This window comes from Talpa occidentalis, unplaced genomic scaffold (assembly GCF_014898055.3).
Source record: "Talpa occidentalis isolate TD23 unplaced genomic scaffold, MPIMG_talOcc4v2.1 talOcc4.13, whole genome shotgun sequence".
NCBI classification, from domain to species: Eukaryota; Metazoa; Chordata; class Mammalia; order Eulipotyphla; family Talpidae; genus Talpa; species Talpa occidentalis.
In genome coordinates, this window is record NW_023601322.1 from 24,674,573 (window position 1) to 24,701,695 (window position 27,123).

At 39.3% G+C, this 27,123-nt stretch overlaps 1 long non-coding RNA gene and 1 pseudogene across 1 annotated transcript in view; one reads left to right on the plus strand and one right to left on the minus strand.

Moving 5' to 3' along the window:
• LOC129145593 (uncharacterized) overlaps window positions 1-27,123 on the plus strand; it is a 134,528-nt gene that overhangs the window by 39,327 nt on the left and 68,078 nt on the right. The window lies entirely within an intron of this gene.
• Window positions 1,915-2,275, minus strand: LOC119243790 (60S ribosomal protein L22-like; annotated as a pseudogene).

Below are 27,123 nucleotides of genomic sequence, written 5' to 3' on the forward strand. Positions count from 1 at the left end.
CTTTTTCAAATTGTTTGGCTATTCTGAATCTGAATTTCAATGAGAATTTTAGCATCAATTTGTTAATTTCTACAAAGTCAACTGGAATCTTTTGAAAATTATGTTGAATTTATAGATCTATTTGGTGAGTATTGTTACCTTAACAATAGTGTTTCCTCCTTGAATTCTGGCTGTCTTTACATTTGCTTAAGACTTCTTTAATGCATTTCAACTATGTTTTGTAGCTTTCCATATGTAACTCCTGTGTCTTGTTAAATTTATTTATTTTTATTTTATTTATTTATTTGTTTTTGTGGGACCCTCGCAGGTGGCTGGGGATTGGACTGGTGCTGCAGAGGCTGCAGGCAGCTTTGCAACCCAGCACTCAACTGCTGCGCCACCAGGGGAGGCCCTGTTTTATTACATTTGATGCTGTTGTAAATTGAATTGTTTTCTTAATTTTTTTTTTTTTTGGATTATACAGTATTACTGTATGGAAGTTGAATTGATTTTAGGGTACTTATGTTCTATCTTGCAACCTTGTTGAACTTGTTTATTATTTTAGAATTTTTGGTAGATTCCTGAGGTTTTTTTATTCATAAACTTACATAATCTTCAAAAGAAATACTTCTCTTTTTTATTGCTTTTTCTTGTCTAATTTCTCTGGCTCATGACTCCAGTACAATGTTGAATAAAGTGTTGGGAATGAACATCATTATCATTTTTGCTGAATGACCAGGATAAGCTGTTAATATTTCACAATTAAGTATGATGCTTTGAGTTTTTAATAAATGCTGTTTTTCAGGTTAAGGAAGTTTCCTGCATTCTTATTTTGTTGAGTGTTATAATCATGAAAGGGTATGGAATTTTATCAAACCCCTTTTCTAAGTCTGTTGAGATTATTGTATGCTTGTTGTCCCTCATTCTGTTAATATGGTATAGTACATTGATTTTCATATGGTGAGATAATCATATTCTTTTGATAGATCTCAGTTGGTAATTGTATATAAGCCCTTTTATGTTTTGCTAGATTTGGTTTGTTGATATTTTGTTGAGGATATTTCCAAATATGTTTATAATGTTATTGGCATTTATAGTTTTCATTTTTTATAATGTCTTTATTTGGTTTAGATATCAACATGTTACTAGGCTCATAGAAAGAGTTGCTATATTTTCCCTTCTATTTGAGTAAGCATTTTTATAGGGTTATTATTAGTTCTTTAAATGTGTGATAGTCTTCATCAATGAAATCCACTGGGCTTATACTTTGTGGGAAATCTTTTTGGTAACTAATTCAACTTCTTATGTCTGCTCTAGTTTTTCAGTTTTTCTTATTAGTTTTAATAGTATGATTGTTATTAAGAATTAGTCTAATAATAAAAAAAAATAAAGAAAAAGAAAAAAAAGAATTAGTTTATTTTATTTAGGCTATCTATCCTATTGATATAAAGTTGTATAAGTCCTTAGCTTTTTTTTAAAAACATCCTTGTTTATTTCTTATTTTTTCTTTTAAAGATTTTTTTTTTAATATTTATTTATACAAGCACTGGGTACAATCAGAAGCACAGGAAGGTGAGAGAATTCACCAGAGCCAGAGCGGGTAACAGAACAGGCAGACTGACGAAATGCACTGCTGAGGGGAGCAGTGGGCGGCAGGAGAGGTCTGTGCACCATGTTGGACCCTCGCCCCATGGTCGGGGATCGAACCAGCACTGCAGAGGCTGCGGGCAGCTTTGCAGCACAGCGCTCAACTGCTGCGCCACCAGGGGAGGCCTATATTTTTTATAGGGATATAATATTTTATAGATTGATAATAAGTTCCTTACTGTCATTCTATTTTTATTTATTTATTAAAATTTTTAAAAAATTTTTAATTTTTTTTGTTTTCCAAATTTTATTCAAGAACTCATACAAAATATTCCAGGTAAATGAGCTTTAATCTTCATCTTCCTCCTCCTCTTCGTGCTGGTTAATCTGGAAGTAACGTAATTCGTAACTCTCTTTGCTGTTAGCAACTACGCACAACCAGTCACTTAGATTGTTCTTCAAATATTTTTTGGTGAGATATTTCAAATTCCTTTTGGAGAAAGGCACCTCGGAAGTTACAGTGATCTTGCTCTTGCTCCCCTCCACCGAGATTTCCAGCCTTCCTGTTCTCTTTGATGCGCTTCTGAAGAAACTGCTCGAAGAAGTTGGCAGCATCCATGATTCCATCTTCTACGGGGTGGGTGCAGTCAAGGATGAAATTCAGAACTTGCTTCTTTTTTTTGCCCCCCTTCGCCACAAGTTTTTTCATGGTGGCGGCAGAGGCAGAAAGGGAGCGGGGCGCACTGCCTTCTTTCTATTTTTATACGTGATTCCATCTAGAGGTTTTTTTTTTTTTAATTTTGTTGACTATGAGTAAAGTTTATTCCAAATATGAAATGCAGGCAGGCACTCTGTTGAAAATATTTCTGATGAATATTAAGCTGTTCACAGATTCTTATAGTAAAAGTAAATTATTAACTATTTTCTAAAATAGTTTATAGTTTCTGGGAATTTCATTGAAAACTTTATAAATTTATAGTTTCAATTTGTATTTCTTTATGAATTGCAAAGATCGGAAAGTTCTATCAGGGGCCTCCCCGGTGGTGCAGCAGGTTGAGGGCAGTGCTGTGTAGCTGTCTGCAGCCTCTGCAGTGGGTGTTCTATTCCCGGCTGGCCAGGGAGATTCCCACATGGCGCGGTGGACCTCTCCTGTCTCGCCCGCTGCTCCCCTCAGCAGTGCTTTTGGTCTGTCTTCCTGTTCTGCTCCTCACTCTGTCTATGATGAATCCTTTCACCCTCCTGTGCCTCCAGCATGTACCCCAGCTATTGTATATATAAAACATAAATCTTAAAAAAAAAGTTCTATCAAGCGAACTTTCATACATTTTTCACAGTAAATTTAAGCTATAAAAATCTGTATGTTAATTTTCAAAGGTGAATGATGCAGACTTTTCTTGGTAACCTGTATTCTTGAAATCTGATATTTACTGATCTAAAGTGGATTCAACCTACTTATTTGTAGTGCTAAGACCATTAATTGTAGTTCCTTCTGTAATTGTGGATTGGAGGTTTTAATCCTCCCCGTCTGTCCTCCTACAGAAGGTCCTTGATCTGTCTCCTTCATAACTTGGAACTTTTCCATTATTGTTATATTTCCCCTAAGGTGGAATTTCCAGAATTGCATGCTGAATTCCAGATATAAAGGCACCATGGTTCTGCAACAATACAGGATTATTTTCCTTGTATTGTGGAAATTTTAGGCTATGAGAATATAATAATTCTGTGAAGAGAAAAGTAACAGAATGGTGGATTTGTAATCTTTGGAAATAAAGAAGAAAGTTTTCTTCTATTTTCCTAGGAACAGATAACTCAAACAAAGATAATAGAACATCATCTCCAAATGCTTCTGTGATAAAAATACACATTTTTGGTGAGAAGCTCCTACTGCCTACCAAAAGTTCCTTCTGTCTAAGATCAGAATCCTATTTAAAGTCTGCATGCTCCATCATTCATCTTAGCTTTCTTATTTGCATGACTTCTGCTGCTCAGTAGCCAAGTGGAAGATTAATCACAGAATTAGCATTTTCAAATCACCAACAATCTCCTTTGCAGATGTGCAGTTATATTACTGAAGTCTGTTGTTTTGCCCTACATTTATTGTTAATAATTAATGTACATTTCTGGGTGAAATTATGTGCTATCACCATCTGGTTAATTTAATAGAAATAGTCAAATCTAAAGCACTTTATTAAATATGTTGGAAATAATCATCATCATTACTATAAAGTAGCAAGCATCATGTTTTTTCAATAAAAAAGCCAGAAAATAGAACAATTCACCGTATGTCAACTTTGTTACTTTTACTACAAACCAATTTTTTATAAAAACCTCTCTCCTTGCATTATATAGTCATTGTGGGAATTAACAGAATGCAAAGTTCATAGATTAAATGGTAGGCTATAAGTACTCTATTGAGTTTTCAGTAAAGAACTCAGATAATAAAAGTAAACTGCATCACATAGGTGAAGAGAAATTATTTTCCACCTCCTCATATTAGTCTTCATATTGAATATCAAATGAAAATTCTAGAGAGTAACAAGAATATAATTATTTGGCATTTTTCTTCTTGGAACTGTCTAAGGAAAACAAATGGTATGAGGTAAGTGTTCCTTTCTGAATTTGTAAAGTGCCAATATAATGAAGAAAACATCATTTAGCCATTACACAGTATGTCCTTCTTGATAAATTTTTCTCTGAAGATTAAAACATAGATCAGCACTGTATTTTTAATATCATCTTGTTAATGTTTTACTTATGTAATAGAATGCTTAATCTTCATGTCAGAGACAACAGGTAAGCTCCCAGGAAATCTCCATCCCATAGTCAATATTGCCCTTGTCTTAAACACTGGGATTCCTATAAGTAGCTTTTCTCCATAATTTAAATTATGGGAAAACATTTTCTTCCCTTTTCTTCTCATTTGCTTTTTACTAAGAGGAGTCAAGAACAAAAGCATGAGGTTGCATATCTCATATTCTGTTGTGATTTTCTTGGCGGCTATCTCCCAAGTTAATGCCTGGCCCTCAGTGGTTCCCAGTTGTTCTTCTCTGAGTTGTAAGTGGTCAAACTTTACACTGAGATCATATTCTGTGGAGTTATGCATTGTAACTAGCCCCCCAAAAGATCCTAAATGATTTATGATTATGAAAGGAGCATATAGTAGTTACATGATCTCATTTTTTTTGTGAGATTTTTGTGATCTCAAGGGCACAGTCCATGCCCAGAGAGGAATGAAATAGAGGTGATTTTCAAAATAATATTAGCTCTCAATTGTTGACCTTGAGGTATGTGCTAGCTGGCATTGTCGATGTTTAATTGACATAGGATATCTCTTAGGAAACTCCATAAAATCTCTGTGAGGAAGGAAATATTTTTAAACCCATTTTACAAATTGGGAGACTAATGTCCAGAGTGATTAATTTACTTGGTTAAAGTCATATAGCAAGTAAGTGAGGAATTGGAATCTGAATTTAGGTAGACTAAGTTTCCCACTATGGTTTTCTTTATTGGTAGTGGCTTAGAATCAGCTATGACCAGATTTTTTTCCTGAGAATCTACGGTGGAGCCAGAGGGTATTTATTTATTTATTTATTAATTTTTTATTTATTTATTTATTTATTCATTCATTCATTCATTTATACAAGCACTGGGTACAGTCAGAAGCACAGGAGGGTGAGAGAATTCACCAGAGCCAGAGTGGGGAACAGAACAGACAGACTGACGAAATACACTGCTGAGGGGAGCAGCGGGCACGGCAGGAGAGGTCTGCACTCCATGTGGGACCCTCACCGGTGGCTGGGGATCAAACCAGCACTGCAGAGGCTGCGGGCAGCTTCGCAGCCCAGCTCTCAACCACTGCGCCACCAGGGGAGGCCCTCCAGAGGGTTTTTTACATTTAAAAATCTATTCCAAATTCTACTGCATGACTAGGGTTCAGAACTCAAGTTCCATATTCTCAGGGGTTAATTTAGATTCAGATTAAATCATCAGCAGGGATATCTACACTGTACAAGTGCATGAGCTTCACATGCACGGTGGCTGCTTCTTTCCTCACTGTGGCCTTGAATGGAGATGGATATCATGTCATTGGCAATGAGAAATTTTCAATAAAGAGCAAGTAAGCGACCTCACTGAGATGTTTCACTTTATGAGCAGCATACCCTGGATATGAACAGAGTTCCATTAAGTTCCAAATTCAGATCTGTGTCCAGAATATCATAGTGCAAATAAGTTAGCAATTATTTACTGTGCAGTAAGCATGTGAAGGGGAAGGACATATAGATTACAGTAAATGTTCTCAGAAAATATATTGTTAGACATGACTGTTAGTGCTACAAATTCTGCAGTACTGATCAGAGTGCTGAGGAATTCTGAAGAGTGATTGATGGTGATTTTATATTACCATTGCATGGTTATGGGATACCTCAGAGAAAAGAAATGAAACATTAACTTGGAAAAAGAGTCAGAGTTCAGATCTTACTCATTAAATAAAAAAAAAAAATACAACACAAGTATTTAAAATGTATAGGCAATGTGAAAATTTAACCAAAATTCCCACATTTGTACATTTACTTTGGAATAATGGTGAAGGATGGATAATGGCCTCACATGATTATCACAGTCACAAAGATTATGATTTTATTAGACACCAGCATAGGAAAAACAGGGAAATATTCCTTTTTTTATTTGTGTTATAGTGTCAGGTTTAGGAAAAATGTTGATGATTTCTTTTGGCAACCATAACTAGACAGCTTTTTTATTTCTGACCATGCTATGTGCCAAATAAAATGTGGGGCAACATGTCAGTTTTGTGCTTCCATGGTTTCATGAATGAAATAGTTTTTTTTTCCTGTTTTTTTTTTTTTACTATTAAGGAAAGTAATTTAAGCACCAATGCCATTCGACTGAGCAATTCTTGATCACAGAATTTATTCAATATTCTTTGCATTACGGCACTTATATCTTGACTAGTAATTTGAGCCTCAATTCCCAGGGATCTTTGCAGCTCTTAACTATCAAGTAGTCATATTCTTTTCAGGTTCAATTTAACATTAATTATACATCATCACTTATTCACATGTGAAAGCTTTTATTTCACACCTACTATGTGCCAGCTTCTATTCTAGGTATCGAGAATTATTAGTGAATAAAATAAATCCCCTGTTTATATAGAACTTAATTTCTGTTGGAGTTTATGGGGAAGGACAGATAAAAAAATAAGTAAATAGACAATAAATCAGATGACAACATCAATGGAGATAAATGTAGCAGGATAATCAGGAAGGGAAGTCAAAGTGTGGCAGTATTTTTTTGGGAGGGTGAGATTAATGAAAAAAGAGGGATGGAACATTGAAATATCTGGAAGAAGAGACTTTTTGACCAGGAAAATGGGTAGAGAAAAAATTCTGAGACAGAGGTAGGCTAGGTGCCTTTGAAAAACAGCTGGAAAAGTAGGAAAACTAGAGCACAGTGAAAAAATAGGGAAAAGTGAAGAGATGTGACTAGTGAAGCAGGAGCTAAATTAAATAGAATCCATAGGCATGGGAAGACTTGCCATCTCTTCTGGTGAAATTGGAAGTAAAAGTATTTGATTAGAGGAGAATGATTATCAGACTGAAGTTTCAAAATTATTATTTTTTTGAAGATTTATTTATTTATTTATACAAGCACTGGGTACAGTCAGAAGTGCGGGAGGGTGAGAGAATTCACCAGAGCCAGAGCGGGGAGCAGAGCAGGCAGAAGGACCGAAGTACACTGCTGAGGGGAGCAGCAGGCGGCAGGAGAGGTCTGCGCGTCATGTGGGACCCTTGACTGGCGGCCGGGGATCGAACTGGTGCTGCAGAGGCTGTGGGCAGCTTCGCAACCCAGTGCTCAACTGCTGCCGGGGAGGCCCTGAAGTTTTAAAATTATTATTCAGATTTCTGTAGGTAAAAGTTGGGAGACAATCACGATGCTATTGTCTGGGTGTTTGTTTGTTTGTTTGGCTGAGGAATGATAGTGGTAAGACCAAAATTGTCAGAGGTAGAAAAATAATTATACTGTATCTATTTTGAAAATAGAGCCAATGGAAGTTGTTTTGGAATTAGAGGTAAATTATGAATTAAATAGCGGAGTCAAGATTTTATATCTGAGCACATGGGAAACTACCTACCATTTCAGTACATAAGACAGTAGTAGGAACAGGAACAAGGATGGGATAACTTTGCAAGTATTACTTTAAACAGGTTAAAGTCTGATAATACCCCTTAAATATAAAATTGGAAATATAGAGAAAGTAGTTATAAGATTGTGGGGTTTAGTGATGAAGTTTGGCATGGAAATAAATAGTATTTAGATAAAGCCTCAGGCTTAGAAATGATTTAAGACATGTGAAATAAAGAAGATATCTAAACTATAAGTTCTAGAGTAGCCCAATGCACAGCATTTGGTAAATGAGGAAAAATTAGAAAAAGAAATTGAGAAGGAACAGATAGCATACTAGTAGATGGAATAAGAGAATAATGTCCCAAAAACAAAAAAAAAAAAAAAGGAAAAATTTCAAGGAAAAGTGAAGTGGTGGTGTCCAATGCTGTTGGCAGAAGGAACTGCATAACTACTAAAAACTTGATCATTAGACTTAGCTTGTAAAGGTCATTATTGACTTTATAAGAGTTGTTTTGGTGAGTTTATCAAAGGTTTCCAAAGGTGAGTTCTTATTTATAAAGATACATTTATTTTTTTCTTAAGATTTATTTATTTATGCACACAAGAGCTGGGGTATAGGCCAAAGGTATGGATTGGGGGGCATAAGGGGTAGAGGATAAAACAGAGACAGAGTGGGGAACAGAACAGGCAGACTGAGCAAAGTACACTGCTGAGGGGAGCAGCAGGCGATTCAGGAGAGGTCCACTGTGCCATGTGGGAAGCTCCCAAGCTGGCGGGGGATCGAACTCGCGCTGCAGAGTCTGCAGAAAGCTTAACAGTACTTTGCCTAACCTCTTGTGCCACTGGAGAGGCCCAAGGATACAATTATTACCTTCTTTGATAAATGAAAAAGTTCCTCTTATAGATCTTTCATTACTTTCTATTTATAGATCTCCTGAAGCCTTGATCCTGTATAAAAGATTTGTTTTGTTGAGTTTAGTAAGACACATGAACTAATTTCCTCTCCTGAAAACTTTTCAGTGGACAAGGTCAAATACAACATGTTGAAAGGAAAAGAAGGAGTCAACCTGTCACTTGATCTGTGATATTCCAAACAACCAATTGAGCTGCAACTTTACCCACAATGATTCAGAGAGATCTCATGCAGATACAGATGGAAGGGCTGAGGAATAATGCTTTAAAATCTGTATATTTAAAGTTACTCAAACTTTTCCTAACACTTAGATAAGAGGGAAACAAACCATCTGAAAGATCATTATTATGAAGTGTTTTGAGAGTTTGCCCATGCACATGATTAATTCTGAACACTTCAATTATGATAATGGAGACAGTAACGAAAGTCCACCAAGCAGGGGGACCTTGCTTGGTGAAGTTCTGTGTGGTTAGCAGCTGAATCATACACCAAGAAACATTCTGTAGCAGCAGGGTTAGGGACTCATTTGGGGTGAAATTAAGTCTGTGTAATTCCATAATGAGTGCTCCTTACCTGTAGCATCTTACCTTTCTGCATATTCAGGGGATAATAAGTATAAATAGATGGATTGTCTTAAAATATCTGAACTAAGCAAGCAGACCTCTGAATCAAATTTTGATTTGCCTTTGATTTGACACCTGTTTCCACTCCAACATCTCTTTCCCCACCTAACTTCATTTCTCCATAAAGTCAGTCATCACTGTTCACTTGATGGAAGTTTCTTTTATTCTAGAATTTTTGCATTAGAAGGAATCATTTAACTTTTCTTGACCTTACTTTCAGCTTTTTAAAATAGAAATTTGGGTTAGCTGATCTGTATGGTTGCTTCAGGTGCTGAAAATTATACATTTTATGGATATATGTTAATAAACATGAAATCATGCTATTAGATATGAAGACTGACTTGAAATGCTTTTTTTTCCCTATAAGCGCAAGAATAACTCTATGATGGTGCTCAGTCACATTAGAAAAGGTTACACAGTATCTCATAATCCTGAGATGTGGTGTGTAATTATCCATTTGCAAAAGGCTTTCTTTATGTTCTGTTTCACAGGGAAAGTTAGAGCAAAGTGAAAATAAAGTTCTGCAATTATGAAATCTGCTCACTTGGCTCTTTCTGCTCCTGAAAGTAAATTCTGTGTTAATAGAGAAAAGTTAGTTAGTGTAACAGACCCCTAATTTGTTACCATTGTAATTATTTTTTTTCAGACCCATTAACATTTGTGAATGAATTTAATGCTCAGTAAAATGACGATATCAGCCATGGTCTGATCCAGGCATGGCACCAGCCTGCTGGGATAAGAACCTTTTAAATTGCTTCTAATACAGCTAATTTTCACTTAAAGAGTGTCCTTCTTTAAACCTTTGGAGACTTGCTTACCTGAGATTAAATGCTCTGCATATCACCAAGTAATCATTCATTAAATCATTTAATATTTATTAAGCACTATGTACAAGTGCTGTTCTAAACACTAGGGATAAAGCAGGGCACAGGATAGACATTAAAGAAATGACTATAAAGTGTGGTGCTTGTTATGACTGAGCAAGTAAGATTCTAAGGAAATACTGTCTAAATAAAAAATGTACTAAGGAAACAAAGTCTGTATTTGTCTAGGAAAACTCTAGATAAAGTGAGATTGAAGCTGAAACCTGAGGATGAATTGGAGTTAGCTGTGTGAAGCATGTGTCCGGCTATATTGTGTGTGCCTGCATGACTTATTGTGGGAAGAGTCCATTAAGGATTAAAATAGGGAAACAGTATGGGCAAAGCGGATAAAATGTAGCAATAACAAGAAATCCAGCAGCGGAGCCCAATACTAATGGAATATTAAGGAGGTGGAGTGTACCAGAAGGAAGAAAATTGGTGAGAGATGAGACTGGGGTTGTGAGTAAGGGGAAAATGGGGGCAAACTCTATAACATAATGGGAGTTTTGTATTTAATCTTAAGAGCAATAATAAGAGGAAAGACAATTAGAAGGGATTGATAGACCATTTCGGAGCTACTGTATATCTTGTATTGCAGAGGAGAAGCAAGGGGTAAGGGAGGGAGCAGGGAGATCACTTAGGTCTCTTGTGCCACAGTCCAGCCAATAATAACATCTTGGACTAGGCAGTGAATCTTAAGTAAATGGGCAAGATTTAGGAGTTCTTTAAGAATCAAAACTACCAAGAATTGATTGTATGTAAGGAAGGAAAGAGAAAGAAGTGTCAAGGATGACTCCTGGGTTTCTGGCTTGAGTGACTGAACAGTTGTATCAGATAAGATATTGATACTCACTAAGAGGTGCAACAGAGGTGTGTTACTGAAATAAGAACACGGGAGAAGTTCAGGGTTGGGGACAGAAGATGCAGGAGGGAGGGTGATGAATTCAGTTTTTGGACTCTTTTGAAATTGAAGACAGCTGAGGCATCCAAATGGAGATGCCACAGGAAAGTGGATATGAGAGTCTATAATGCAAAAGCTAAATATGGAAGACATGACAGTCATTAGTATGTAGATACTCTCAATCTGCAAAGTTCTATTGTGGTGCTCACCTTTGAATTATACATGTGAGTATTTCTCATCCCCATATATACAGAAACACAGGGGCCTCTTCCTTATGTACAGAAATGATATTACCTATTATTTTGCCACTTCCACAGCCTCTAGCTCAGTGTCTTACACAGGGGCATAGATGAATGATTGCTAAATGGAATGGTTTTCTATGATCAGCTGACTTTCTCCACCCACTGAGTTGGCCATGACCTACTGAGCTCTGCATCTTACTTTTCTTCCTGTGCAAAGGAGAACTCCTCTGTCCTTTCCTAGTTTAAATCCTGCTTTCTCATTTGGGTCTGGTTTTTCATAGCCTAGAGAAGACAGTATAACATACAAAAGGAACCTGAACTGGAGCTGAGTTGCATAGAGCAGTATCAGTGGTGTTTCTTCCGAGTTGGTAATCCTGAACATGTCACATTATTTCTTTGGACCGCTGCTTACCCATCTGATAAGGAAAAGGTATCTAAGATCCCTCCCAATGCTAACAAACTCTAATTCAATTTTCCTCCTTTTAATCAAATATATCTATTATTTATTCTCTTATATTTTGAACTGTGCACTTTGGCACACATATTTTCAAATGTGTATTTACATACATTATGTGTTTTCTCAAGTATATTCAAAATTCATGAAGAGTCTTACTTTCTAACATTCCACACAGCCTCAGTCTAGTGCAGTGATCACTACAATACAATGCTTGATGCTGAATACTGTTGACCACAACAGCGTCACAAGTACGTATATGATCTCAGTCCTTAATTGTCCTACTTTTGTGTCATGCAGCTCCAACCCAAGATGGCATTCTGGGAACAAACTGGGTTAAATTATGTTATCTCATATTTTTTTCCAGGGCAATTTGGATGATAATCTCTCTGGAATGCTGTATGAGGATTTCTCGAGTTTTATTTAAACGGTGAACTTTCTTCCAACAATATTTTCCTATTGTTTCTCAAACAATAATTTCATAATTTCCAAAATATTTAGAAATCAAATGAGAAATATGGAAATAGTCATGGAATCAGAAACCCTTTGACTGCATTTCCCCTTTCTGCCCCCTTTTCTGAACACTTGGGTAGAACTTTAGATTTCTGGAGAGATTAGGGGATCTAAGTTCTCAGCTCTTTAACCCTATAATTCTAAGCACCAATGGCTGGTGTGACTTATCTCTGTTTCTCTTGTACTACCAGGCTTATGCCAGATGTTGTGCGGGCTTCCTGAGATGAACAAAACACACCCTTGCCATCATTTAGCAAGATAACCTGCTGCACATGCACAAGCTAGTGAAGAGCCACTTGTATCAGTGCTGCATATTTTCTGTCTGTGAAGGAGTTGAAGCAGGTGATTCTTGCATCCTCTTCCAGTTTCCACATTCTATGATTCTGAGTGTCAATGATGTGGCCATGCACATTAAGTGCTTTGAGCTCAGGAGTAAAACACTATATAAATTCAAGGACCATTACGTGTATAATCACAGCTGCTAAGCAGGGACAGATTCCCTATTTACATGATCTCCTCAAGAAATCCCAAGGGAAATGCTACTGGGATCAAAACATTATCACCCCTTTTTCCTAAAATAAAAAAGAAAGAAATGCAAGTTCTTCCTGCTCCCCAAACCCTTCCTAAATATGCCACTGTGGGCAAATCATTCATTTGTCATTCAGGAAAATATCCCAAATAATATTCTCCCCTGATTCAAATAAAACTTGCAGTGCTGGGCTGTGCTGTTTGCCAGAAGTGTGTCTGGGTTAATTGCACACCTGCATTTTATTTCAAGTAAATTGCATGGAGCCCCCACTCTGTGCCCCTCACAAAGCAGGAGCCCACCTGTCTGGAGGCTTTTTGGGCAATGAAGGGCTTCAGGAAAAAATTAGTCATCCTCTTTTCTTCCCTGTGACTTCTTTGACCTTGAGACTTCTAATGGCATCTCAGACAAAATGAACATAATCTAATGGACAGCGGGGAAGAGGGAACGGCTGGGTACATCTGTCGTATTACTGGGCTGTCTGAACAGTCAATGAAGCAGGGCCAAACCATAAGAGGCCTGTTCAGTTTAGCTCCAGGGTCTGCAGAGAAGGAGCACAATCATTTATCTTTATTTACTGAACTCTGCTTTCTGTTTAAGAAAAAAAAAATTGACAGGTTGACAAAAACCCGCGTTGGTGCTGCCCGCTGCCCAGAGATAAATGCTATTTGTGCTCTGGAGAGTCAAGGACAGCTCACGATGCCCTTTAGCTGGTTTCAGTAGGTGCCTATTATGTGGAAACAAAAGTGCCAAGGCATCTGGTTCCTCTTTCTCCAACAGGATCTTCACATCCTCCCAAGAAGGATCCCGTAGATGGATCCACAAGTAAGAAGTCTTGCAAAGAATGGGATGGATGATTCCCCAAGGAAGCAATCCATTTCAGAAGAATTTGGGAGTGAGAACCAGGGGACAAAGATAAGAAAATGTTGCATATCCCATAGCTTTCTTTATAATGAAATGATGGGGATCTACCCATGACATCCTTTACAAATATATTCTGGCATACCAATCGGAAAAGGGCACAAATAGCGCATGTTGCAGCTGCATAGGAAATTTTACTCTGAGCTATAAAGCTGGACTTTAGAAATAGAACTTTAATGTTCTAGCCACCCGTGTCTATTTTTTGCTGGACGATGCTGGTCACATCACTGATGCTTACTGTCACACCTACAGCTTACTATACCTCTGTTAGAATAGTCATCACCAAAGTGGGCTTCCAGTTTCTTAGGGAATGAATAAGATTTCACCAGGCATGGGGAAAATATGTCATCTTTTAAAATTCCCATTTGTTTTAGATGTTTAATATTATACATCATGTATTTATATAATAGTATAGATATATAATTTGTGAAAAAATTTATACAAGCACTGGGTACAGTTAGAAGCGCTGGAGGGTGAGAGAATTCACCAGAGCCAGAGCGGGGAGCAAAACAGGCAGACTGATGAAATACACTGCTGAGGGGAGCAGCGGGTGGCAGGAGAGGTTTGCGCGCCATGTGGGATCCTCGCCCAGTGGCCGGGGATCGAACCGGCACTGCAGAAGCTGCAGGCCAGCGCTCACAACCCAGCGCTCAACCACCGTGCCACCGGGGAGGCCCGATTTGTGAATATATAAAAAAGAGTAACTATACTAAGACTTTTTTATAGGTGAGAAGCTCAATTAAAATAAACTGGAGACCATCTTGGTTACTTAGGAATGCGTTATGCCCACCGAGGCTAATCTTCCAGGCAATTGCTCAGAATCAAGATGCCATAATATGCATTACATAAATTCTGTATAAAGTCGTATCTTTATGCCCTGTGGTTCTTGAAAGAGTGCTACACATTGCAATTGGTATTACATCACTCTTTTCCTCTCCAACATAATTCATGTGTATAATATTAAGAATAGTCACTTTCTGCACTTGTCACTTATCTCATGTCATCTACATAACCAAGTCACTTGTATGATAGATGCTGAAGTCGGTGGCCAAGTGGGGAAAATATAGGCAACTCGAGGCTGTGATTTTGTGCCTGTTGGCATAAAGGTGTCTTAGAGGGCAGCAGAGGCCTTGTGTGCCACAGTGAACCTGCTTTGGGGTACTGAAAAGACCTATCGGTTTTCATGCACTTGGCTGGTTCAGTGGTCCACAGTGAAGGAAGTCCTTTAACTACAACGAAAAGGAGCAAGTGTGAGGTGCTGGTGTTTGTCGGTGAAGAGTTATAAAATTAGGGGATTAATCGGAGGTCTGGACAGAGGCAGAGCCAGCATTCTGAAGTTGGAGTTGGTGCTGTTTGTCTTGCTGCAAGAGGAACTGCAGCCCTGGTTGGAGCCAAGGTGTAATGCCGGAGTGTAGGATGAGTGCAGGCAACATAAGGGTGGAATCCAGCACAGCAGAAGCTCAGCAGAAAAGATTGATGAGAAGCTGGGAGGGACTTGCTAACAAAAGTCATTACCTCATTACATGATGTTGATGAGCCAGACATTGCGGTATGGGTAGAAGAGGTCACTCTTCCACCAAAGAGTTTATTTATTTATTTATTTTAAAGATTCATTTATTTTATACAAGAACTGGGGTATAGACCAGATGCATGGGAGGGTAAGAGGATTCACCAGAGACAGAGCGGGGAGCAGAACAGGCAGATGTACTGAAATATACTGCTGAGGACAGGAGAGGTCTGCTGTGCCACGTGGGACCCTCGCAGGCTGGTTGGGATCAAACCCGCACTGCAGAAGCTGCGGACAGCTTCACAGTGCGGCACTCAACCTCCTGTGCCACCAGGGAGGTCCTACCAAAGAGTTTAAATGATAATGATCTCAAATGAGTTTGCTTGGGTTTACTACTTATCCATGAATTCTTGGCAACAGAATTTGGAGAAGAAGGCAGGTATGTTCGTCTGAGACAAAGCTGGCAGCTGTGGAGGCCAGTAGGGTAGGGGAAGGCTATGTGTCTGAAAGTCACTTTTATAGTTTGTGAACCGCGGTGTCTGCTGGCTTATAACACATCATTGTGTCAGGTTTTGTCATGTTTAGGGAATTCACCTTGACTGATGCAGCAGCATGGGCCACCAGGACCCGACGCTGCAAATCAGAGTCATTGAAGAAGCAATTTTATGAACATAGTCTTGAGTGCTGTGGATGTCACAAGCCCCAGCAAGCCTGGCTGCCCTTGCTCTGAGATGTTTGCTAAAATTGTTTGCTAATATTTCCTATACCCTTAGGGAATAAATAAACACAAGGATATTTTTATTGCATTAACTAAGAAAACAATAAATTTGTTATAGAGAATAGCTTATATATTTCATCCATTTACTTAATAATTTACGTAAATAACAATTTGGGGGATAGTAATGAGTATTTTCTGAAAATGTCTTAACTAATTATTGTTTTCTATTCACTTTGTTATAATTGAATAATTCAACTCATAGCTGTTAAGAATAATTATTTTGAGATATTAAACATAATCACCATTTTCATCCTTGATGTTTATTTCTTAGATTATTTATGTAGTTATTGTGCACCAGTATCCATGATGGCTATATTCTTTTATTCATTAAAATCAGCTCATGATATTAGTTTTTGTTTCTATTTAATTTAATAAGTACTGAACATTTAGCTGTATGTGTAGCACTCTGTTAGGTGCTGGAATGGGGGAATGCATGCATTATGGACATTCAAACAGCATGCCCTAGGGCATGTTTTGGCTTCAAAACAAACTGCAATGTTTGAGGCTTTAACACCAGAACAGGTTATGTCACTTTCATTTCAGAATTCAGTGCAGATCCTGGCAGTTTTCCTTGGAGGCCAGCCTTTGGCACTGGCATCAAGGATTCTTCCATCTCAAGATTCTGCCATCTTCTTTTTATTTTTATTTGTATTATTTTTATTGGGGTAATGTTGGCTTATAATATTGAATATGATTAAAGGATACAGGTTTATACTGGTTCAGATAAATGTTATCACACTGTATCTACCACCAGATCACCCATAATCCTCCACCATAATTGACTGGGATTCTTCCATCTTGTACAAAAAGTTTCCAAGGCCCCTGTGGAGGGAAGCAGAACTAGAGGGTCAAATAGAATGGATTTCAGGTTTAGACTCAGAGGTAGCTACTTAACATCTGAAGATGGTCCATTGACCTTTTTCCAATCACCTTTTCAACTTACACTTCTAGTAACTAAGTTTTCCAATCACTTCCTCTGGTACAATAGAATTTAGGCATGTGATCTGCCTTCCAAGTTGTGTTACAAGCAACAATTCTGCCAGTGTTTTTTCCTACTGCATAACATCATAGCCCTCTTTCCAAGCTCACGTCAGTTTTATTGTCGCTCATTGCTCAGTTGCGATATAGCAACTGTCACATATTTTAGGTGTTAGTTACAGCTCAAGGTTTTCTAGACTATTGACTATACATAGGCCATGGTTCAATAACCAATAAACCCTAGAATTAGAATGAGGGGGAAGCGAAGAGTCAAAACTGGAAATACCTGCAGACCCCAGGCCACAAGAGAGTGAGAATAAGACATGATATAGGGATCTTACCCCTGCAGGGGCATGCAGGTATATAACAGGTGAAATTGAGGCAGGGTGACCTTTTAGAAGATGACTACTATAACCTGAGAAAGGTTAGCAAGAGTCTAAGTCAAGGTTGTGTGGAAGAAAGGAGTGAGAGAGAAAAAAAAAAAGGAAAGCATCTGAGAAATATCCTGAAGGAAGAACATCTGGCTTTGTAAAGAAGTCGTCAATCAAAGGCACAGGTCCTGATTCCAATTACTCAATTACTCTTTGTTTAATTTCCCTTCTCCTTCCTGCCTCACTGTAAGACAGAGATGATCTGATTTTGCCTATAGATTTTTTAAGTTTATTTTGAGAAGCACATAATATTGAATAAATGAAAATGTTTTGTAAACTATAAAGTATATATAAAAGTTAAACCATTAAATACAACAGAAACAATTAAAAATGGCTCTAAAACTTTGTTTTTCGGAAACTATCAGTAGCTAAAGAAAAGCAGAGTGTGGTAGTTAGAGTCAGAAAAATGGGGCCTCCCTGATGGCGCAAGGGGTTAAGCACCGCACTATGAAGCAATCCACAGCCTTTGCAGCATGAATTTGATCCCTGGTTGGCCAGAGAGAAACCCACATGCCTCAGCAGACCTCTCCTGTCTCTCCCGCTGCTCCCCTCAGCAGTGTATTTCAGTCCATCTGCCTGTTCTATTCCCTGCTTTCTCTCTGGTGAATCTTCTCACCCCACTGCATCTCTGGCTTGTACCCCAGCTCTTGTATGCATAAATAAATAAATCTTAAAAATAAAAATAAAAATGGAAGCTAGAAGAGCAAGAGGGATTTGATAGGAATAGGTGGAAATTTCAAAAACTTTTGGAGAATACTTGAAATGAGAAATCTCTTTTATTAGTATTTGTGAAACAAACATAAAGATTATATATGTTAATGGTGTTTTTATTTTATTTTTTTAAAGATTTATTTATTTATGCAAGCACTGGGTACAGTCAGAAGCGTGGGAGGGTGAGAGAATTCACCAGAGCCAGAGCGGGGAGCAGAGCAGGCAGAAGGACCAAAGTACACTGCTGAGGGGAGCAGCAGGCGGCAGGAGAGGTCTGCGTGCCATGTGGGACCCTCCTCCGGTGGCCGGGGAGCAGCCGGGGATAGAACCAGCTGTGGCAGCTTCACAACCCGGCGCTCAACCGCTGCACCACCAGGGAGGCCCCATTAATGGTGTTTTTAAATACCACTGAGCTTTTAATTATTGTCTCATCACACTTTTTTCATTTTATAAATTTTAATATTATTCCCTACTACTGTTTTCTTCTTTTGTCCTGGGACATCTTCAGTAAATCATTGGGAATTAGGAAGATGTTGGTCAAAGGGTACAAACTCCCAATTAGAAGATGAGTAAGTTCTGGAGATCTCATGTACAGCATAACGATTCTAGTCATATGACTATGTATAGATGATTATGTATTTCAAATTTGCAAAGAATCTAGACTGTAAGTGTTTTTACCATAAAAGAGGCACGTGTGACATGATGGGGCAGAAGCATTAGCTACGACTGGTAGTAAACAAATTTGTGATATATAAATGCAGCAATGGACACATTGTACAACTAAAATTTATACCATGTTGTATGTCAGTTATATCCCAATACAGTAATGACAAACCAATAGCAACAACAAAAAGCATTTTGACTTAGGCAAAAGTGATGGTCAATGTTTCTCTAAATCTTTGGAAAGATGCTCCCCTATCTTCTCTGCTACTATAGGTATACATTAGTCCTTGTTGTCTCAAACACCACCAAAAACATGTCTTTACTCCCAGAGATAATATAATCAAATTCACATGAAATCATGTCAGCCAAATAGAAATTAAACTCTTTTTTTTTTAAACTCTTTTTATGCTCTAATACTCTTTCCCTTCCCCTCATCCTTTAAGGTTATCATCACTTAACGTATTTACTTCTAATGGCAGAATTTTAGGTAATATCAAAAGACTATTGAGCAGGTATTTTTTTAATCTTAAATTTTTATTAATTTTCAAGTTGTTATAGACTATCAGATTGGAAGAGATTTAACTGATTGTATCCCATGCTCCATTTGTTATTTTGGGACATACTTGATAATTCATGAAAAGGTTATTCTTAGGGAACACTTTGGTATCCTCACCTATTACTTAGTATATTAGAGCATGAAGTGATGATTCTAATGATTTTTGAGACTAAACATAAGGATGCTGAGAAAGAAACTCATCGGGCATGAGCAGGAAGAAGTGAACCCTGCTTTGCAGGCGATCTGATTTCCTCACTGAGGAAGATGAGTCTTCTCACTTCTCACTGAAGAAGACTCCTTAGATGAGTCTTGAAGCTGAATCTTCTTCCACAGGCCATTCTCTCTGAGCTCTCAAAGGAAGTTAAAAACTTTTTTTCCCTTGCTGGGAAGTGAGGATTTTGTGGCAGAATTTTTTACTTAGTAATTAATCTGGACCCCAACAGCGTGGAGATGGTGAGAAAGGGACCCTATTAAGACTTGATATTAAGTTAATAGCAGGTGACAGTGACTTCATCAAAAGCCCAGTGCAAAACATCAAGTAGATGGAAATTTCAGTTCTGGTACATTACTCAGCTGAGTATCATCAGACCTGCTTACAAGGGTCATAAAGATTATTTGTACATTAAAGAAGGGCCTGTCTATCAAGCTCAGTATGAAAGAGAAGCAGAAAAATTACCATCTTATCAAATGCAAAAAAAAAAAAATTCAGTGCAATTGCACTAATAACCAACACTCCAGAAAATTCAAACTGGCTATTATTCATTATTTCTTTAGATACAAATTCTCTCTCTCTCTCTCTCTCTCTCTCTCACACACACACACACACACACGCAGAGGAATGAGTGAGGGATTGTTGAATAGAGTCCATTATCACTTCTATATCTTACCTATCAGGAAAACTACAATGGGGGGTTGGGGTGGGAGGGGCAGCTGAAAAGATGGTATTGTGATTTAGATAAAACTTGCTAGCTAAATAGATGGCAAGGGTCACCTGGTGAAATGGAAACTGGAAAAGCTAGACAAATATAAAGAAAAACACAGCCTCTTTGGAATATTAACCCCTCTGATTCATTGTGTAAGGTCATCCCGCATAGATCAGAGGTCAGGAAACAAAGCAAAGGCAGAAAATGTTTGAATACAATTGTCACCAAATGACAACATTTTCTACCCTGTAAAGTTAAAAGTACAAAAAGGGTGATTCAATTATGTGTTCAGGATATGCAGGAATTTGGGAGGTCATAGGACACCCATTTCATTTTGAATGCTCGGAACAATCATGTAGCAGGAGGAGGAACTGCCTTGTATTCTCTAAGGCGCAAGCCCTCCATTAAGGAGCACTTCTGTATCTTCTGAATAGGAAGCTCAGAAGTTTTGTGCAAGTGGTTTGCAACAGGAATATCTTTGTTTCTTACCTCTGTCCCTTGGTACCTTCTATAAGCCAAAAGGACATTTCTGATTAATACGGTAATTAGATAGTTATTAAAAACAGTAATCATCTAGAAATTATTTTGGTGCCATAAACATCCCATCCAGAGAAAATATTCGAACATTTAAAAGTTGAACATTACAATTGGCTTCGTATGCAAGAAGCCAAAGGGGACATAAAGAATTTTTAAGTTCCCCAGAAAGCACTCACATTAAGAACAAGTTGTCGTCTTGATCAGGTTGGAAGTTAGTGCCACACATCCGATAGATTCCCCTTGTGGCCAGTAGCAATGAACCAATTTCTATTAATGAAGAGCTCATGTTTATGGCTAATATAGGAGAAAATGTACTGAAGGGGGAGCTCAGTCATTCATTGGAGATAGCTTAATTCTGGTAATTTCCAATTTCCAGGCTTGTTTTAATTTGTTATCAAAGTAATCACTCATTCCGACTGGAGTCAGAAATAGCTTTTTGTCGACTGTAGCCTGACAGATTATTCAGATGTAACCCCATATTTTAAAGCTCACCTGCTCAGCATCTGTGATATGTTCCTAAGTTCCAAGAGGTATGTTTTTAGCATCAGAGCCAAGTCGAAAAGAACTGAGGCTGCTTTACTGTAGTTTTCAGAGCCAGGGAGCATATTTCATGGCTCCAAATCCCCTGCTTACCTGCTTGAAACTCACAAAGAGCAAAGTATGATGCAGAGCCAAAAATGTGTGGATGGAACTTTCCGAGGGCTTCATCTGCAGACCCAATCTAATCCTATAAGTTTCCTTGTCCACCTTGCCACAGGGAAAGTTTATCTGGATCTTACTACAAACAAGAACCTATTCTTTTGGGATTGCCCTTGGCTTTCCTAGTCCTGCGCCATGTTCCTTTTGATCCACAGTATTCATTTACCCACAGTGTCTAGGAGAGTGGTCAGCTAAGTCTGTTTGGCCAGCTGCACAGAAGCTCAGCAAATGATGCTGTGCAAATACTAAACACTATTTAGAAATCAAACTTTGAGGATGTACTGGATTATGCAATTTACAAAAATGATTCCAGCACTAGAAACTTGGATGTTATTTTGCATTGTTTTAACAGGGATAAAATGATAAAGTAAAGGTTCCTAATCAGTGCCCTGCTCACTTCAAAAACTAGGGGGTAGAGGACAGAGTGGAAGCATATGGAATTTTATTTCCATATTCTTTGGAGGTGCTAAAAAGACCACTTCCAGAGGCGATGAACTGCAGCCTTGCTTTGTTGACCTAGTCACATTTATATGGCTAAGTAAGGTTATAGTGGACATTAGAACTCTGATTCATAGCTAGGGTTTCCTTGATATCCAAAGAAAAATAACTGTTGAGACAGATGGGATGGAAGGGCTAGGAAACAAAAATTAGAAGGTCGTGGGGATGTGGTGGGAATTAAATGGGGAGTGGAACACAAGGGATAGGACAGACATCTGAAAGACCCACTGTTTTTTCCCAAGTTTGTCTTCTCTGTTGATTTAATGGAATTTCCCATCTTTTAAAGCAGAGTAGGGGAGGAAGATGGTGAAAGTAGATAAAGGTGATTGCTATTAAAACCACAACTTCAGAACATGCTTTCTGAATATATATAAAACCACACAAGCAAACACAAACCACAGTTCCCTCATTGTCACTGAGTAGCTTCCAGGGATGATAATGAAGAATTGTCTCCTCTTTATTGCTTTGGCTGATGCTTGAGTCTGTGGCGCCAAGAATCTGGATCTCTCAGAGCCAGGCAGTGGAAAAACAATACATTAGCATTAAATAATGGCATCTCTGGTGCCCGATTGCAACAGAGGAAGGGTTAACTGAGCTGGGGCTTTGTACAGCGGGAACTTCCATCGATAATCTCTTGTTTTTCTAGGCTGGGAGGAGAAGAGAGAAGCCTTGGGGGAGGAAAACACAGAGTGCCCTAATCTTATGATAAAAATAATATGATTCCTATACCTGCTATCTCTCCCCACCAGGTTTCTGCTCTCTGTGCAGAACACTAGTAATGCCCATAAATGTCGGTTAAAATAAAAATTTCTGTTCCGTTAAACATATGAAAAAATATGTTGCATTGAATACAGTTGGTTTGGGAAATCTGTTTTTACTCTGCCTAACCAATTTTCCATACTAGTGGCAGCTGCCATAACAGGCAGTGTGGCCAGCTGCCGTTGGCTCCCCAGGAGGGTCAGGCTGACCAGTCACACTGAGTCCACTGTGAGTGTGGGTGTCTGCACATTGGGCTGACCATGTTCACTCAGGTTCTCAGATATGCAGTTTGGCCTACCTGCTCTGAAAATTTCATGTGGATTTGTGTTCTCAAGGGAAACGTCGTCTCCTTTGTTTGCATTTTAAGAAGTTGAAACCACACTGGAGTGCCCTAAGCCAGGGTACATCCCGCACACTCTGAGACATCAAGTCAGTGTGTGTTGATTTCCAGTCTACGTGGTAATAGAATCTGGCTGTGCTAATTCACACCAGTGGATCAGGTGATGTGGGAACCCCTGTCTCCCAGCTGTTCCACTCATGCAAAGCCCCATGCTAGGGATGCTGCTCAATTACTAGCATCTTCCACAGACCAGGAGTTTGCCCATGTGATCTCCTTCATAAGGCAGTTAATATCTTTTCCTCCATTTTGAGAATAAGGAAACAAGTATCAAAAAAGATACTTGTTTAGGGTCATGTCCTCTACTAAAAGATAACTCTCCAGTCCAGTTCCTTACTTCCCCCATTTCCATAGACATGGTTCCTCAGCCATGATAGTTCCACTAACATATTATTTTGTTGCTTAACTGCAGGTCTGTGTAGGAATTTCTGATATAGGGCAGGGTGAGGATCACCCCAGGACTCCCAGACCTGCCTGTTCTAAATCGGTTCTGCCATCCACTGCATCAAGACAAAACATACTCTCAGTACTTAAGACCTTTAATGGAAAGGAACTCTAATACAATTATTGAGCAACAAAGAGAAGAAAAGGGGAAGAATAGATAAAATATTTTTCACACAAAACACCCAAAGTTATCCATTCCCTTGTGGCTAACTGTCCAGTTAAACAGGGGTAGACCAAAGCAGAATCATTGTGGCCCACAAGCTTGCCACAAGTCTAAAGCACCTTCTGATGGGGATCCATAGAAAAGGGGCAGAAGGGGCCGGGAAAGTCTGGAAGGAAAAGAGCAAAATCAAAATCAAGATAAAGGTTGCCATTGTTAACCTCTCCCCAGGGAGGATCTAACCCACATATGTTTCAATTGTATCCTTTCATGTCCCCCAAGTTCCTGGTATAAGTCCAAGCCAAAAGCAAGTATGGCTTCTTAACAAGTTTCTCTGCTCCATGTGCCTCCTCCAGGTCTCTTTCTTGATTTTCCTCCTTTCTTATCACAGTCTTCTCTTGCTTCTCCTCCCTGCTCAGCTCCACCCTTTCTTGGATGGGGCAAGGAACATTGGAACCTCCCCTTTTCCTGGGGACCACCCTGTTACAGTACTTCCTTCCCATGAAATTCTTTTTTTTTTTAATATTTATTCATATTTATTCATGCTTACAAGAATTGGGGTCTAGGCCAGATGTGCGGGAGGGTGAGAGGATTCAGCAGAGACAGAGTGGGGAACAGAACAGGCAGATTGAAATACGCTGCTGAAGGGAGCAGTGGGTGAGACGGGAGAGGTCTGCCATGCCATGTGGGCAACTCTACCTCTGGTTGGGATCGAACACACTGCAGAGGCTGCAGACAGCTTCACAGCACTACCCTCAACCGCCTGAGCCACCAGGGAGGCCCACCCCATGAAAGTCTTTTCCACCCTCTTTCCCTTTGCTTAGCTGAAATTCACTTTTCAAGATTATTTTATCATAGATAAATATCAAACAAGTAAGGGAACATAATTTATTTAGGGCGTTGCAATGGGAAGGACAGTTCAGATTTAGTCTTTCCAGCTGACTTTGTTAAGGCAAAAAGATAGGGATGGACTGATTATAGGTCAGCTGAAATTACAGTTAGGGTAACGTCAGAAGTCAGAAGTCTCAGTTGGTCTGCTGAATAAGAGGTTAGTTATCTAGTTAATTTAATTTTTTTTAAAGATTTATTTATTTATTCATGCAAGAACTGGGTAAAGGCCAGAGGTATGTGTGTGTGTGTGGGGGGGGATGGTGAGAGGAATCATCAGAGACAGTGTGGGGAACAGAACAGGCAGACTGACTGAAATACACTGCTGAGGGGAGCAGCGGGCGAGGCAGGAAAGGTCTGTTGGGCCATGTGAGTCACCTCCCTGGCCAGGGATTGAACTAATGCTGCAGTGGCTTCATAGTGCTGCGTCCTAACCCCTTGTGCCACCAGGGAGACCCCTATATGGTTAATTTTAAAAGGACAATTTCTAATCTTACTAATTCATGAGACAAAGAATGGGATTTTTGGAGGGTCTGTGTCTGAGTTTTCAGCAGATTCAGGTAAAAGTGACAAGGCCTGGGTTTGGCTTTGTCACAAGCAAACAAAGGAATGATGTGTAAAACTTATGGGAGGTGGGGAGGGAGGAGGTAGCTGAAAGAAATTGTGGGCCAGAACATCTTGTTTCAGTCATAGGGAAAAGTGCTATTTATCGTGATAAACCATTTCCCAGAACACAAAATGACTATAATGACTATTGCTGTCTTCATGGCAAAGGTAAAGTCCAACATTGTTACATTTCAGGAATTTTCACCCTGTTGTTACAGAGGCATCTCTAAAAAAGGAGGGGGTACCATGTTCCCTGCCTCCACTTACATGCAGCTGCCCTGGATTACAAGTCTCAGGGTGCCTAAGCTGGATTTCCTAAGCAGGGGAACTAGGGGCAGCCCTGCTTGGTAAATAACACATGTGAGCCTGGAGCTCTCTTGCTTTTGTTGTCTAATTTGCACTCTGGTACTGCTGGTTAGCCAGATGGATAGTATTTGACCACAGTTGGTCAATTAATCCTCTCTCTGTGCTCCCTTCTTTGTAAATAAGTATTTTTTGTTTAAATTTCTCTCTGCATGTTTACTTTTGGGTCTTGTCACGTGGGAAAGGACTTCTACCCAGGACAACTTTGGGGGTACCCTGTAATCTGGCATCCAGTCTAGATTAGCAGCTTCCTCTAGTTACTTCCCAAGGATCCTGAATCTGTGTGCATCTCACACTCATTATACTGTAATTACTAATGTGTCAACTTGGTTGATTTTCCAGTCACCCATCAACTTGAACAAAATGATTGTGTCCTCTCCTCAGTAACCACGCCCAGCTCAGTGCCTGGCTCACAGGAGACACTCATTCATTGTGGATGTAGACTGGACAGGTACAGACTGATGGGGGTTTCAAGTAAGGGGAAACTTTGAACGCAGACACAGTGGGTAAACCTGGCAGGTGTAAGGGGACTGGGTAAAGATAAGGCTGGAGAGGAAGAGGAGTTCAGGATCCCTCGGTGCCTCCTATTGTGGGGGCCTTTCCACTCCATTCCCGAGTCTGGGCAGAGGATGCCCTTCAACACACTTTGCTGATTTTTCCTGAGTTTGGTCTTACGTGATCCTGTGCTGTCACTATCACCCTTTCCCCCGTGGCTGATTTTTCTGCAGTTCTGATGACACTGCTGCCAGAAAGTTTTTCCTGGCAGTTCAGCAAAGGGAAACAGAGGGTATTGTATTCCATCAGCAGCACATGAATCCCTTCTCTTCTCACTGCTTCCGCCCTACAAATATTTATAGATATCATTATGCCTCCCCTAGCTATCATTTATCCAAGCGGTAACGGCACCAGTCTTTCCATCTTGCCTCATAAATCAACCCCTCCTGCCCCTGCAATCATCTCCCTGCTCCTCTCTGAACTCTCCAGGGTCTGTCGACATCTTAATAAGGTACCCCAAACTGAAGGCTCCACTTCACCAGGGTACCAAAGCAATTACCAGCCTATTAGGGGGATGGCATATGCTAAAAAGACATTTTGGCCTTGTGGATGCCATAGTGGAGTTCAAGCTCATTTCTCATGGCTACTTCTTCCCTCCTGAATGCTTTCTGTGAAATTACTGTCAGTGTGCACCCCTCTCTCTACCACCTGCCGTCAGGAAAAGGTCAAAAGTAGGCAGGCGTTTCTTCCAGTCTCTCCCCTCTCGTTCAGGTCTCCCTTTCCAATTTAAGCTTTGTATTCTCGGGTTTTCCTGATCGCCCATGAGGGGCCCCAGATTTCTCTCTCAAACCCAAACATTTCCTTCTCCTGGTCCCCTCTCACAATGTATCAATTGCGTTTTAAGTTTGAAATGACTTGCGTTCAAACCCCAGGGCTAATGTACTGGCTCAGTGGGGTGACTTTGGGGAAGTTATTTAACTTCTCCGAGCTTCGGTTATCCTGTCAGTAACCTGGGGATAGGAATTATATCAACTCATGGACGGTTGTGAAAATTAAAGAAAAAT